The sequence below is a fragment of the Miniopterus schreibersii genome (assembly GCF_964146895.1).
Source record: "Miniopterus schreibersii genome assembly, chromosome: 8".
NCBI classification, from domain to species: Eukaryota; Metazoa; Chordata; class Mammalia; order Chiroptera; family Miniopteridae; genus Miniopterus; species Miniopterus schreibersii.
The window spans coordinates 83544593-83560853 of NC_138109.1; the positions used below are offsets into that span (position 1 = coordinate 83544593).

General features: G+C 50.6%; 1 long non-coding RNA gene across 1 annotated transcript; it reads right to left on the reverse strand.

Annotated features, from left to right (window-relative positions):
• Positions 1–1032: 1032 nt before the first annotated feature.
• Positions 1033–5198, reverse strand: LOC308560467. Its single transcript, XR_013999331.1, has 3 exons — positions 4044–5198; positions 2386–2474; positions 1033–1851 (listed from the first exon to the last, which is right to left on the reverse strand). It is a non-coding gene; the product is annotated as an uncharacterized lncRNA (long non-coding RNA).
• Positions 5199–16261: the final 11063 nt, after the last annotated feature.

Here is a 16261-nt window from a genome sequence, read left to right on the forward strand (position 1 = left end):
AGATGACATTAGAGCCCAGTAAGATGATAGGAAGGGCATGAGAGGGAGACTGGTGGGCTGAGGTTCGGGGCAACGGTACTTTATTAAGTGATCGGGCAGGTAAGACCTCTGCGCCAGCAGAGACCTGAACTAGGGGAGGAAGCTAGTGTGTGAAGGAAGGTCCAAGGCTAAAATGTGTGGCCAAGTCTCAGAAGGTACCCCTCTGTCTTCTCTGGAAAACTCAGTTGTATACTGAAGTAGCAGGACAGGTGATCTCTTTCCTTTCTTGCCCCCTTTCCTAAGTGGGAGACAAATTCATCCCTTTTTGGGGGCCTGGTACCTGGAAAATCAGACAGATGCTGCTCAAGGCTGAATAGAGACAAGGTCTTGGGGTTAACGGCATAGGTGTCAGGGCCAGAGTGGATCCTCTGACAGGTGGGAAGGATGGATAGGCCTTCTTGTGGATGGTCCTCCCCACGTCTGCAGAAAAAGCTTGAATTCCTTCATTGCCCCCCTCCTCCATCCATATGGACCTGAACCTACTCTAGCTCCCTCCAGAGGAAACAATCAATGGATATGATGACAACCTTGACAAAGGAGAAGCACTGGGCATCAGGGAACAACCAGCAGGAGTGGTGGTGAGGAGGCGGGAGTTCCCTGGCGATAGGATGGGCCTGGAGAAGGCTGACCAGGTGGGAGTTCTGGGTGTGGATGAAGCAGGTGAAACAAGCTGCACAGGGCAGAAAGCCACCCAGGAGTCCCAGCCTGAGGATTCTTTATGATGGGCTTCTCAGGCTCAGCACCACTGACACTTTGGGTAGGAAATTCCTTGTGTGTGAGGCTGGCTGTGCATGTTGGGTGTTAAGCAGCCTCCCTGGCCTCTACTTACTCAATGCCAGGAGCATCCCCAGCCATGACAATGTCTCTAGATACTGCAAAATATCCCTTTTGGGGAAAAAAATCACTCCAAGTTGACAAATACTTCTGTAAAGATTTTGAAAGGCAGCCTGGTCTGTAAGCAAGAAATGGTATCACACAGCAGGAGGAATTGTGCTATACATTTATTTTTTTCAGAACCATGTGGTCAGCCAGCAGGAAGACTCAGTTTTGGTAAAGGGGGGTTGCCAGTTTACATCCCAGTGTTAAATGTATAGCAGGGTGGTAATACTGATGTATTTACCGTGGCTCACTTTAATCAATAGCCTATCAGAAATGATAAGGTCTCACGTCTTCCTATACCTTACCAGTCAGTCAAAATGATTAGTAGACAATAAACTTGCCCTCAGGAACTGGGATGAAGCAACGCAGGCCACAAGTTAAGGCTCCAAAAGACCAGCCTAAGAGTGTGAGAGTCGGATGTCAGCTAAAGTACCTATTTCTAAATTAGTATAACTGCTGTATAAAACTAGGCCAATCCAAACTCTAGCCTGAGGCTTGTTTGAGCCAGCACCACTCGCCTCTGGCAGGACCCCAAATCCATTCCAGCGTCTGCTTTGTAGCTCTGTACAGCCGGCCCTGGGAGCCCCCTTCCAAATGACCACACTGAGGAAAACAGAGGCAGGGAAGGGAGGTGGGAAGTGGGGAGAGATTTCCTGCTCCACTGAAGCCCAGGCAGGCACATGATGGTGCTGTGTTCCTCCCTGGGGGCCTACACCCCAGGACTAAGGGAAGTCCTCAGTGTTCCTCCCAGATTGGACCACACTGGAGCAATCAAGGGGGTGAGGTGCCCAAGGCCCTCTCCCTACCAATAGTGCAGGATGAGTTCTGCCCTCTGTGATCCTTCATTCTGGCCCTGAAATCTCTGTTCCAAGACTGTCAGGTTCCATTAAAGAGGGGAAATGAGCCCCATGTAGTTCTTCCCAGTGGAGTAAGCTAGAAAAAAATTAAAATTTTTGGCAGGTTACTAAGATTATAAAGTAGATTGAGCTCACCTTTATGAGGTCTGGAACATGGTCCACCATCTGAAAGCTACACTTCCCTTTACTCAGTAATTCCTCATTTACAGTTTGTTCATTCTTTTTCCCCTTATTACCCATTTTATCTCAGGGTCCTTGCTGTTACTTGTGACCTGAAAGAAAAAAAGCACGACTTGTGTGGTTTACACATCAAAGTTTAGGGCTAGATTGGTGGTGGTGGTGTTGATAATAAAGCTCCACCTGGGTGATTCTATCAGATCCAAGTGTGGCCCTGGAGTCACTGAAAGTTGGATCCCAGCTTCACTATGAGCAGGGGGCCTTGGCCAAGTGAGGACTTCCTTCATGCTTCCTCTGTGTAATGGGGGAACAGTACCTACTTCTTGGAGTTGTTAGGACTAAGTGTGACAGCATCTGCAAAGCACTTAGATTGGTGCTTGGCTCCACCACCAATACATATGCAAGTAAGTCTCCTAGGAACACGGTAACATACCATTCCAAGGGTCAGCACAGTCTTCAGCCCCAAGAGGTGCCAGTGGGACTTCAGAACATTCGCGAGAGTCAGTGGGCATCACTGCAGACCTAAGGAGAAGGATTATGTGCGGCAGGAATGAGAAAGGATCACAAGATGAGGAAAGACAGGAAAGAGGCACAGATGGGGAGAATTTTGTAGAACATTGGTCACCCTCAAAATACTGAGCCAGGTGCTGCCCTCTCTAAGGAAAAGAAGGTCTCTGCCATCAAGTGACTTGTAGTCTTTAGAATGAGACAGTGAAGTGAATATATCGAGATAAATTGTGACAGAGAGGGTACAGGTGACTGGAAGCACAGAAGAGCAGCTATCCCAGCAGGGGAGGAGTCCCTAAGGATGTCTGAGAGCTAGAAGGGTAACTGTGTGCAAAGACACGGAGGTAAGATGTGCACAGCAGACTGAAAGTCTGGCTGAAGGCAGAGTGTGAGGCTGAGGCAAGAAATCTGTTATCCAATCCTGCTCCAGGTGTGTGTTGTGGACCATCTACAGGACAGACGCATGGAGGATGCTGTAGGGAAAAGCAAAGTCCCTCTCCTCAGAAACATTATTTTCTAGAGAGGACAGATGATAAACAAGTACAAGACTAAGTAAACAAATCCGTGAGAGGTCTGCTGGAAATAAACAATGGGTAAAGTGATAGATGGGTGGGTAGGAACCCAGTTTAGACAAGGTGATCAGGAAGACTGAGGAGGTGGCATTTCGGCTGAGGGAAGGATAAGATTAAGCTGGCAGTGCAGAGACGGGCAGAGCATTTAATGTGGTGGGAAGCCCAAGGGCAAATGCGGAGGCTGGAGGGGTAAAGCAAAGACTGGGTACGAACAATTGCTCCAGCCTCTGGGTAGTGAGTACGGAGGATCCTGAATGGGAAAAGACTGCCCCCAGGGGGTGCAGAAAAGGTTACAGGTTCGACTCACATAGCTTTCAAAAGAACAGACGACAGTAGTGGGATCCCAAATCTTTTGTCCTGCATCTTAGCCAGAACTTTGTGCTAATTTCCAAATTCTGCCTAAAATCTAGGACCCAAATAACTTTTCTTCCTCAACTAAGGTGGAGAGGTCCAGGGACTGACAGCCTTAGTGGGCACAGCAAAGAAAATCTGTGATGACGGGGACAATAGTGGCCCATACTGGTGCTTTGCACACAGGGAGAAGGCTTGGAGTATGAAGATGACTTCATGGGCAGATGGGGAATTCCACCAACATGGGTGAGAAGAACAATAGCTGTGAGCTCTGTAAGGACCTCCAAGTAGTAGGTGTGGCCGGGGTTGGCATTAACTTCCCGGCCTGTAAAACGGGTGGCAGGTTAAAGTTGGTGGTGTGCAGGCAAGCTAAACAGTCATCTCAGACAATGAGTAAAGAAAAATAGCATTTATTTAAGGAAAAGGGGATGGGGGATGGCGATATCCAAAGGGACGGCTGCACAGCACTGAGCCAAAGGATATTGGGTCCATGATGGCAGCAAAATACACTTAGGACAGTGAAACAAGGAAGAGCACAGACAAAGCAACAGGAGAACCCAGGCTGGGCTGCTCTGGCTCACTGAGAAGTCAGAGAAAAGGAGACTTTGGAGACAGGTTCCGGGGGTAAGTACCGGCCAAGCTGCCGCTGCCCTTTGCTCACCTGGTTGCAAGTCTGGTGGGGTCCCCTTGGATGGAAGAAGGGGGGGAAGGGACTGGCACTTGGTCCTTTGTCCTGAGCATACTTATCCCTCTGGAAGGTGGGAATCTTAGGGGAGGTCTCAGGGGAGGGTCTCAATAGATTATTCATCAGCTTTCCAGGTTTGCTCTCTCAGGGTCAAGTCTCCGCTGACTGGCTGGTGCCAGGGCAGGGGGTCAATAGTCAATGTAGTGCTTCCTGAGGCAGCCACAGGGCAACTTGTCTGGTTTTGCTGCTTTTCTGGGCGTGGATCTGAAATACAACTGAGGCCTAGATGCTATCTTTAGGGAGCAATCCCTCAGGGGTCCAAGCAGCATGACCAGTGATACACTGGGGGAGGAAAGGTCACCCTGGGGCGAGGGTCTTGTTTCCCCAGTTTTGCCCCTTGCTGGGCAAGCGGGCCTTCTGCCCCGGTGTCCCTGCACCTGGGTTTCTGTGCCTGCCAGTGTCCCTGCTCACGCCCCACGCGGGGGCCAGCAGACATTCTCCTCACTACTCCCTAGAGCAGGATTTTCACCTTTCCCACCTCCTGACACACATGGACTCATGACTTAAAATTCTGAGGCACAACAAAATATACTTCCTGCTTATCTGACCAAAAAAAAAAAAAAAAGGAAGATGTAATGCTGATTCATTCACACGGAGGGCTACGTGCTGGCTGTTGTCATTTAATCTGGCAGCCTCAGGGAAAAGGGGTCGGCGCCCCGACTACAGTCCGGCGCCGCACGTTTTCAGCTCTGGCCGCTCACCTCTGGGAATCGCTGCCCCGGGGGAAGACGCCTCACTGACCGAGGGAGAGAAAAAGCTGCGGCCTTCAGTCCCCGCGAGCCCGGGCCTCTGCGGGCGCGGCGGGGCAGGCTCCGCGGGGGCAGGGCCGCGTGGGCCCAGGTCCTGCCCGTGCCAGTGCGGGGTCTCCCAGGGCCGCACAGGCGTCCTCGGGCGCGGGGTCCCATGTGCGCTTCTCTTGGGGGTCTAGAGACGTCACTCTCCAGCGGACGTCTCCAGAAATGGGGCCCCCGCCCCGAGGTCTCCTCCACTGCTGGGAAAACAACAGGGTGAGATCAGCACCGCGCCTCGGAAGCCCGGGAAGACTGGAAGACCTCCAGGTCCACCCAGCCGGCGCGCGCTCCCCGCCACCGGCGATCTGCGCACGCGCTCGCGGAGCATTGTGGGGCTGGTAGTCCAGGCTGGGGCGCGGCTCCGGGCTCCGGAAGCCAGAGAACTGCATTTCCCAGGAAGGCCCGCGCGGGCGCCCGTCGTGTGCGTGACGGCCAGACTTCCGGGAGAACCTGGGGAGGGACCGGGCTGGGGCTGGAGTCCCGGGTCGGGGTGCAGTGCCCGGGGCCCTTCAGCACCCTCTACGGGCGGGTCCTGGCCCCGCTGCCCGGGCGGGCCGGGGGCGCGGCCTCTGGAGGAGGCGGGAACAGTTGGGGTGTCCCGGGCTCCTCTGTGCACCCACCGATGCTCGCGGTCGCGGACCCCTGCTGCGCCCCAACCAGGAGCAGCGGCGGGGAAGCCGGCGGCGCCCCCCGGAGCCTGCACGGCGTCCAGGCTGAGGAGGCGGGGCGCCGGCGGGCCGCGCGGCGGTGGGGGATCGCGTGCTCGGCGAGGGCTCGCGTCGCGCTCCGCCGGCCCCGGTCTCGAAGGGCGCGGGCCGCGCGAGAGGGCCGAGGGCGCGCGGGCCCGGGACGGCCCTGCTCCTGGAAGGGCGTTTTGAGGCGGGATCTGCGGGGCGGGCTCTCTGGAGACTCCCGTGCGGCCGCAAGCGGGGCTGCGCAGTGGGGCAGGTGGCGTCTGACGGGGAGCGGGGCTCGGAGGGCCTTGCCCTGGGGTTTCCTCATCAGCAAACGGAGACGGTGGAGTCCCGGCCGCGGAGAGGCCGCCTCGCTCTCGGGGCCGCTGGCGAGCCGGCTTGGGAAGTGCCGCGCGTGCGCCCGCCCGAGGGTGCCGCCGGGGAGGGCCCCGGGCGCTGCATCCCGACCCGGGACTCCGGGAGGGGGGGACGCGAGCGTTCACGCCCTGCAGCCTGCAGGATGCTGTTGGAGGCGTCCAGCTGTTAGTGCTGAGGCTGTGGCCCCACTCGTTTGTTAAGCGGAGTGTGTGATGCTTTTAGCGGAGTCTTTTGACCTGAGTGGATTTCTGTTGCCAATCAAGTTAACTATTTTAATTATAGTATTTTGGGAACCAAGTGGAGTATCTCTCCCTGTAAGTAAAGTTTCTTTGCCTTTATTGGCTTTTTGTTTTTCTTTCCTATTTAAAAAAATGGTATCCTCTATTGATAGTTCTTTATATGTATTTGATAGTGCATTAGCTTACAAAGTTATTTTGCATAGATGGATGATGTTCGATCCCCACACAGCCTGTTGAGGTGGGAGGGGCCAGGGCAGCAAGCTGGGTCAGCGCGTCCTGTAGAAGGAATGGCCGCGGTCCTCCAGGAGAGGCTCCTGCCCAGGGCCCTTCCACAGCGCCAGCCGCCCTGGCCTGCCGGCTCTTGTTCCAGGTCTGTTAGCATAGGATTTCCTATGGGCATTCACAGAGTGAATGTAAAATGTGTACTCTGCCTCTACTTTTGGGATTCAGTGCCTCAGCTGCAAAATTGGGACAGTAAGCTGAGGTTTCAAAATGCCTGGATAATGGGAAGAGCTAATCTACGGGTTAATGAAATCAGTACAATTAGAGAAGCCCCATATCTTAGTTTTTCCTCTTAACCTATTTACATTAATATTTGGTGGTACATTGGTTTTATGTATTTGCTTAAATAAAAACCTGCAAGCCCCCACCTCCATCTACAGCCCCAAACACTGGATTCCAACTACATTATTTCAGAAGTTACCAGGTGATCCTGGGGAGATCTCCATTGGCCTTTTGGGGGCACCTCACCCCAGTCTCAGTGGCACCCACTTTCCCTACCACCATTCTTCCCTGAGATGCTAACACTACTTGAAGTTTGTGTTTCCTGCTCTTTAATGGGGGTTTATTTTATTCATTTGCCAGGTATTTATTGAGTGCCCAGCAGTGTCAGACAGTTGGTAGGGTCACCAGAAATGTGGCTAGAAGGGGGAGGAGAGTCTGGTCCTGGATATTTTGCAAGTAGGATAACTAATTCAAATCCACACATTTATTGAGCATATCCAGCTACTTAATTGTCATGTATTTAGTTGCTCTCCCCAGGGAGTATCCTTTCCGTCTAAGGCCATGTTTTCCTCTAGCACTTTATGATTTGGCTTGGTGTACTCACTTGTGTAAGGTTATCGGGGTGGGTTATATGCAAATTCCTTTTGGTTCCATCTTTGGAATGTTCTTAGAGCTGACCCTTCCCTTTGACCTACCAGCTTGCCCCGTTTAGGCTCTCCCCGGGGCCAGGTGATAGCCGTTGCTCTTATCTTGTCTCCTCTGTCAGTCTCCCAAGTGGTGCATTATTGTCTTCTGAAGCTGTCATCTGCTGTTGTGACAGTGGCCTTCTTGGGGCTTTGTCCTGACCTCCATGTGACACATCTGGAGAATCTGTTGTAAGTCAGGTACTCAGCCAGGTGGGGAGGATCCATAGACAAGAGACTGGTCCTTGTCCTCAGTTCCACCATCTTGCTTCCTTCTCTGCACCCTTCTCCCCATGTACCAGAACACTGGACAAGTCAGACTACTGCCATGTAGTGTTTCAACATCATATCCTCGACCTCGAATGCTCTTTCTTGTCCTCTTCCTTTATGCCAAAACCATGTATGTCCTTCAGGATTTGCTTCAATGCCATTTCTTCCTTTCTGGTTTACCTCAGCCTCATAAGGGGAGGGCAGATTCTCTTCGATTTTTAGCACTTTATACTTCTTAAGTGCCTTATGCAGGTGTCTTATGTTCTAGGCATCTCTGTGTTTGTGTCTCCCAGCCCATAAAACATAAGCTCCTGGGGAGGAGGGCGGGTACAGTGGGCCTTCCTAGTCAGTGTTCAGTGATTTGGGTGACGTGTGGACATAAATATGGAGGTCGTGGGATTAATGGTGGGTTGAATCTCTGGGTGTGGGTCCAGTTCTGTAGTCCACTGGTGTTTCAGTGTGGTGACCACTTCCACATCTGGGTGGATGGAGAACTTGGAGAGTTTCCACTGAATCCTTTGGGTAGCCATGCTGAACTCAGATCTGCCAGTTTCTGGGAGTATAGCACGCTGGATGGGTTGCCATCCAGGGCCCTGCTCTCCTGAAGGTCCAGAGCCCCCTTTACTCTCTTTGGAGTCTGGATTTTTTGTTTTATTTTGTTGTTGTTGTTGTTTTTGACTGGCTTAGCTTGAGGAAACCATGGGACAGTGGTTCCAGTTGGTTAGCAGAAGTGTATCCAAGGTTACCCCACTGGACAAGGTGAGTGAAATTCTGATGTTGCACATATGACATGTGGTTTAGTGTTGCCCATTAGAAGGGCCTACTCCTCCAGCACAGCCTGCTTGGCAGCCTTCTGCCATTGGGCCACATCATGATCAGTCTTTGACCACGTCAGTTTGGCTTTGGCATGGACACTGATTCCTGGGCCTGTGATTTAATCCCAGGACCCCATCACATGGTTGAAGAGCCTTGGGCCTGGCAGCCCCCTGCAATTTCTGATCTCCTCCAAAAGCCGAGGGAGGAGCTTCGAGCAGAGCTTGTGTGACTCACCCTACTTCATCTTCATCTGTTTGTCACCTGCCTGCTGGGTGACGTGAGTGTATGGCTGAATGTTGCAGTGAGGAATGAAGCCGTAGAATTTCTGTGTAGCTAGAGCTCTTGGCTTCAGGTGAGTTTAAGTCTACCTAGGCATGAATAAGTCAGGGTATTTATTTTCTCATTACTTGAAGATCTTTACAAGTTCTGATATTCAGCTACTCTGCATGATTTTGTGTTGCTAAGTACCATTTACTTGTCTTGAAGACCTTGCTGTTGAGGTTTGCCCAGGTAGCTGAATGACTGTTGGGTGCATTGCCTTCTTGAGGGCATCATTGTAGGTGGAATCCTGACCCAGCATGAGCTCTGTTTAAAGGCCCTTGGTGTATTTGGTGGCTTTGGAAATGATGAGCTATCCATCATGTCAGGAATACAGAGGTTGATGGATAAAGCCCTCTGTAGGTAGGGGAGGCCCATCCGGAAGCCGGGCATTAGCATTTGACCTCTTTTTTATAACTCCCTCCACATGTTGGTCATTCTTTCCAGTCTTTACTAGTTTGAGATGTAGTCTCATTAGGCAGTGGGGGAGGGGCTGGGGCTGACATTGGGTATTCTCTGACCTTAGTCCTGTGGGGAGGAGGGGTGTTGGCTGCAGCCCTCATTTTGTCCTGAGTGGCCTCCAGAACTTTTCTTCCTCTACAAAGCAAGTTTCACTGAGGGCTTCCCTTGCCAGATGAGTTCATTGTTAATCAGTTGCTGGAACTCGAAGACATTTTAAGTGAAATGATTCAGCAAATTGAACTTCCTGAAGTCGCTTATTCAAAGTGAGGTAGTGTAGGAGAGTTATAGATATTGTTCAGAGATGGTTGTTCAGAAAGGTAAAATTATGATTCTTATACATATATAAACCTATATCAGAGATTTTATTCAACTCGTTAAAGAGGGAACTGGAAATATGTTATGACCTGTTCACAGGAAATACCAAAGGACCATAAATTTATGTGTAGTCAGAATTGTTAAAATTTTTTTTTTTATAAAACTTTATTTATTTTTTAATATATATCTTTATTGATTTCAGAGAGAGGAAAGGAGAGGAAGAGAGAGATAGAAACATCAGTGATGAGAGAGTCATTGATTGAGCCCGCAACCCGGGCATGTGCCCTCACTGGGAATTGAACCCTGATCGCCTGTATCCTAGGTCGATGCTCAACCGCTGAGCCACGCCCAGCCGGGCAGAATTGTTAAAATTTACAGTGTATGTCTCCAGAGTGATATCAAATGGATCTCATAAAACACAATATGCATTTCTATGGACAAGAATTATTTGTATTGTTAACAGTTTTTTAGTCTATCTCTACAGAGTTGTAAAATGTCCTAGTCAAGGTATTACAGCGTTGGGGTTCTTGGGTTCCCCATGATAGAAATCAGGAGGAAACCCCATAGAAATTTCCAGACAGATTTTATTAAACTTATGCTTGAGCACAAGGGAAGCAGCACAGTGGAAAGGAAAGTCCTCTGAACTGGCCCGGGAGCTAAGCTGGGGACAAAGTGAGCTGGCCTGTAGGGGGGGCTTTTTGAAAAAGGCAGGCAGGCATGCAGAATTTTCTATTCCAGGCTTGGGTGACTGCCTTTTCCAGCTTTGTTGCCTGGTTTGTACATTGGCTCCTGAGCTGTGGGGGCAAGATGGCCATCTGCTCATTACCCCACCATGGGAAGGTTAAATAGCAATCAAACCTTGATCAACCGCGCATGCTTATCAGCCGTCAAGGAGGCAGTTAGAAGGGGGATAAAATTAGCTACTTTTGCATTTTTGAGTAGGGAGAGGAGGGGTGGTGACAGTTTGCGATCCTACGTTCCTTTGGACCATCTATCACCCTTGGGGTCCTGGGTCCAGGTCCCTGTGCTGTGTCAAAGGCAAAGGCACTCCCCCCAAGGATCAGGTAACGCAGTACCTACAGGCTCCAGCATGACACTGGACATCTCGTGATCTCTTGTGCTCATTTCTAAGTCTTCAGTTTTTCCTAGAGTGTTGAATTCATCTCTAACGTGGGAATAATGGGTCTTGAGATCACATGGGGTTGTTGTGAGAAGGGACTTATATAACATTTATCCCTTTTCTCGGAAGACGCTTAATAAATGGTAGCTGCTGCTTTGGTTTTCAGCCCTTTGGCCTTAGACTGGCAGGAGATTGCTCCCAGAAGTTGCTTAGGACCTGGGCTCTGCATTAGTTCCTGAGTGTTCTGCCCTCACCTTGGGCTGTGTGTGGTGTAACTGACCGCAGCTGGGCCCCTGCTCTGACCTGTCTACTCCTAGGCACCTTCTCCTTTGTTAAGAAGGCAGGCTTGGTAGTGTGAGGCCTGTGTCTTTTCCGTTGCACCCAGTAAGTGTTCGACATCTTTACAAGTCCTTTTATTGCAGATGGAGACTTTTCCTATGTTCCTAACTAAGCATTTGCCTCTGCAGACTCTCTGAGGCAGCTGATGCAAGATGTGGGCCCCTTGGCATCATCTGCACAGAGGCCAATATAATTGCGATGTCGAGGTTGCTTCAGACTCTCCCCTCTTTTGTTGACTCTGGGGAGTTCTAGACGGGGGTGGATATGTTCCTCAGGTTCCTTGTGATGCCGCCAGTGTGAAGGTATCTGTGGTCAGTCCCCTGCCTTCTAGATATTAGGCTTTTGTGAGAAGGCGCTGAAGCCGGAAACCCCTGCTTTCTGCTCTTCAGGTGCATCTAGGCTGTGCTGTTCTTTCCTAGAGCTTTTCCTCTCTGATGCCCCTCCTGGGGGTTGGGCAGGAACCTTTCAGGGCTCACCTGCAGGCCGCTGTTGGGAGGCCAGCTTCAGTTGCTGTACATTGTAAGTGAGCCAAGCCGTTTGTCTGGCAGAGAGTATTCACTATTAGACAGCAGCCCCAAAATGGAGTCACTTATACTAAGCCCCACATCACCAAACCGAGACTTAATGACAGTTTTGGCTCCCAGAAATGGAATCCTAAGTCAGTCAGCCAGCCTGACAGACCCTGCCATCCCTTAGAGGGGAGTCTTTTATTTTGGACAGTTCCTTGGAGCTCCTCTCTGTCTCATAGATTGGATGCTGCCCATTTCCAATCAGTTTTTGCTCAAATAAGCTCTTAACATTTATAAAGTTGCTCAGTGTATCTTTCAACAGGAGGAGGTGATGATGTTAGTGTCAGAGATGAAAGCAGCGCTCTGCTGATAAGCTGCCACTGGGCACTATGATTAAGACCAGCTGTGAGGTTCAGTGGTTATATGTCTGTAAAATGGGCACAGTACCTGCTTGCACCCTGGTTGGTGAATTAATGTTCATGATAATTTTATAGCTCTGGGAAGCAGGCTGGAGAGGGGATAAAAGATGGTATTAATAAGTTTTGGTTATTTTTCCTCCCCTTTTCTGGCAGAATGAGCAAGTGCTGGGAATTGGAAGTGGTTCTCCAGTTGTCCACGCAGTGCAGCAAATAGGCATGTTCTCAAGCTGTCTCTTGATGTTTTGTTTGGTGCATGGGCGTGGGGAGGTAGGAGGGTGGGGGAGAGGGGCAGAGGTTTTGCACCTGCCAGGTTTGTCTCCAGCCATAAGGAGCTGGGGAGAGGGGCTGCTTGCCTGGGGTCAGCTCTGTGTTCCTGCTCCTCCCTGAGTGGGTGTCATCAGCCACTTTGGGGGTTACCTTAGCTTTGTTTAATCAGCTGGGAGGAAGGAGCTAACTCAGTGGGGCCTCAACAGAATTTTAATCCCCATCAATCTGTGTGTGTGTGTTTTCCTTCACAGGGACCCTGAGGCAAGCTCTCTGAAGCCTGTGGGTTTCTCAGGCAGCCTCAGCCAAACAAATCAAGGTCAGTGCAGGCTTGACCCTGGAGTGAATGGGAGCTGACTTGATTCTGATTAGGGTGATTCTCTGCTTAGGAAAGGCTCAGGAATTCTCAGCCCCTGTGGCTGCTCAACAGGTTTTCCTTCCCTGCTGTTGTTTGTAAGAGCAGAGCCCAGAGGAGAGGCTTGCCTGAGTGCTGACCTCTTCTAGTTCCCTGGGGACAGGTCTCAGGAGACAAAGTCCAGCAACGCTCTGTCTTTAAGGAGTGGCAGTGGGGCTGGAGCAATGGCTCCTGGAAGCCGCCTCATTGGCCAAGCTGGGGTTCTGATGCTGAAATTCCTTCCTCTGTCTATCTGGCCAGTTCCTCCTCATCTTGGTGAATGTTCCCAAGCTCCAGAGTGGGACCCTGGTAGTTGGCCCTTTTCTAGTCACATTTTCTAAGATGTACCTCTCTAAGATGTATCTTTAGTCTTGTGGCTTTAAACACCATCTCTGTAATGGTGACCAAATGGCTGTCTATCCCGGCCCCTCTCTCCTGCATGCATCTGCCACCTCCCACAATGACTTCTTTAAGAAGCCATCTCAAAACCACTTAAATTTTGCATAGGCAAAGCCTGGTTCTTCTAGAATCTTCTGCATCTTGTCACATGACAGCAGTATCTTCTCCATATCAGTTTATTAGGAAATTCTACCTGCTCTGTCTCAAAATGTACCCCAAATCCCAGTTTTTCTCACCTCCTTAGTATCACCTTCCTAACCACCTTGCTTTAGTTTATCATAATTGCCTCATACCTGTCCGAAAACGGTAGCCCTATAAGCTGCTCTCAAAATAGCAGCAAACATGATCTTTGGAAAACATGAGTCAGATCATGTTCCTCCACTCAAACCCCCAGTAGGTCTTCATTTTACATCAAGGTTCTTACAATGACCCAACCTTGCACAATCCCTCCCTCCTCCCTCCAAGCCCCGCTCCCCTGTGCGTGTCTCCTGAGCAGCATAGGCTCTCTGCTGCTCATTACACATATTGGACCCATTCCCTTCTCCAGCTCCCCACCTTGACTGGGCTTCCCCAACTGCAGTGAGCTTGGGCTGCTATGACAAATACTATAGACTCGGGGCTCTAACAAAGGCCATGTATTCCCACAGTTCTGGAGGCAGGTCCAGGGCCTGGGAGCGCCTGCCTCTTGACTCACAGACAGCCACCGTCCCATAGTGTCCTCACGTGGCCAAAGGAGAGCTCTAGTTTCTTCTTAAGGGGATACTAATAGCCTCATGGGGCCTCCACCCTTGTGACCTCATCTAACTCTGATTACCTCTTAAAGGCTCCACCTCCAAGTACCATCTCCTTAGGGAGCAGGACTTGACAGGAATTTGGGAAGGACTGTAACACCCTAGACACTCGCACATGGACTCCCTCATTTCTTCCTGGTCTCTGCTCTAATGGCTCCTTAACAGGTGTCTTCAAACGTGGTAATTCAGAAAACTAAATATTCAGTGACAATACAATAACAGCTTCTTTATCAATGTTGGCATGAAAACAAGAATCTGAAAGCAGAAAAAATGTTGATTGCTGGGAAATGCTTGCTGGTCTGCAGGTAGAGACCACAGCTGTGGCAGAAACTGAAGGAAGTGAGGCTGCAGCAACAATTTCAAACAAAGCCACCAACATTGTCTGTGATTTTCCTTTTCACGTCCCACAGCCTGAACACCTGAGCCGTGTCCTCCTCTCAGGACTCAGTCCTTGTTCTCTGAGGCAGGTGAGACGCCCAGCAGTGCTCGGTGGCCACAGACAGATCGATGGGCACATGTCTTGTTACTCCCCAGGCCAGCCTGTCCTCGCTGCACAGATTGGGCTCCCCCTCTCACCCCATGGTCATGGGCAGGCCACACACTCAGCAAGTATCAGAAGCTGTAGAAAAGATTCCTTTCAGCAGATGATCATGTTTAAGTTATTTTACGACAGTTATTTATTTCGATGTTTCTCATATTTCAACTCCCAGATAAATGATCTTCAACTGTAGTAATAATGTCAGTGGCCACCACATATATTAAGCACTGTGACCAGTGTTTTGCGTGGATTACCTGATTCCCAATTCCATTATACTGCAGAGAAGTCAGAATTCAGTGAAGTGGGAAACTCAGACACTGAACATCCTCCCCTTTCCCACAATTTAGTAATCAGTCCTGAAGATTAAATAACTCCAACTTATGGCTTAAACAGTTCTAATTGTGTCTTGAAGTCAGAAGGAAAAGAAAAGTAGAGTAGGTGTTTGGTAATTCACAGGAGAAAAGTAGAGAAAACAGTCATGAAAATAATGGCCCGTCATGCCTCTGTCACCATCCCTTCTGACCGGCCAGTGTCCCCGCCCTGGAGTTATTGCTGTTTTGAGTGTGCCCATGCTCAGCTTTGCCCCTGTGCTCAGGCCTGTGGTGCTACAGAAGGGACCTGCCCTGTACAGTCCCCGCCTACTGTCCAGGAAACCACCCCTCCATTGCTCTGCACCCTTTCCCAAGAGTACATGTCCCAGTGCTGAGCTGTTGTCTAACGTAATACACTCGAGCTGTGAAGGAGAGAGGATGGTCTTGGAGTCCAGGTCCTCTGAAGTGGGCACAGACAGGCCAAGTCAGTCCCTCTGAGATGCCAGCAGCATCACGGTGAGTTGCAGGTCTGTGACTTCATGATGTATTCTCCCAGAGATGCAGGGTAACAGCTTCCTTCACACACACACACACACACTTCATGATGTATTCTCCCAGAGATGCAGGGTAACAGCTTCCTTCACACACACACACACACACTTCATGATGTATTCTCCCAGAGATGCAGGGTAACAGCTTCCTTCACACACACACACACACACACGCATTCTTCTCAAAGGCAAGTGTCCATCTTCACTCCGAGCACAGTGTGACCCTTGAGGGGAAGCCTCTTCGTAACTGCTCTGGGCTGAGGCAGCCTGGCTCACAGTAGTTAGCACTTCACACGATTTCACAGAATTGTGCAAAGCATGAATGGTGCTCTTTCTTTTTCCCTTGGTGCATTTTCATATATGCTGCCAGGAGTCATAGCCAAGTATAAACTTCTGAAAGAGCCATCCACGGCCACACGAGACTCAGCAGGAGCTCCCCACTTCACCCCCAGTCTGTGGTTAGGAGGAAGGCTGGGAGCTTTGTCCTTCCAGTTGAAATGACACACCAGACCCAGAGAACAGTATGTTCAGCCTCCCCCAGGGAGACAGTATCTCGCGGAATGGTGCATCTGAGGGCATACCAGTTCAGAAATGGACAGGGCCCAGGGAACTGGGGACAAGGCCAGCCCTGAGATGGATCAGCATCTAGGAAAAGGGTGCCACAGCAGAGCTTGACAGAGGTGATACAGCCAAGCAGGTAAAACACGGCATCAGGTTGGTCCACTGTTATCTAGTTATGGGCCAGGCAAATGGGCAGCAGTGAGAGAAGAATTTGGGCCACATCAGTAGGAAACCCTGAGCTGCTGATGCTCAGCAGACAAGGTGGGAGCAGCATTGGGTGGTCTGCCTGTAGTAGCCGGACCCCTGGCTGGGGCGTAGGTGGGGGTCCTGACCCCTTGGGAAGAGTCAGGCAGTGTGCCATAGAGCCCCAGGACGTCTTAGTGCGTCTCTAGTAAATATAAGTCCAGCAGAGAGAAGTCAGAGTAGTGATGGAGATCGGCGCCCCCCAGGTATCTGTGGAAGCCCTGAGCTGCCAAACAGGGACGGGT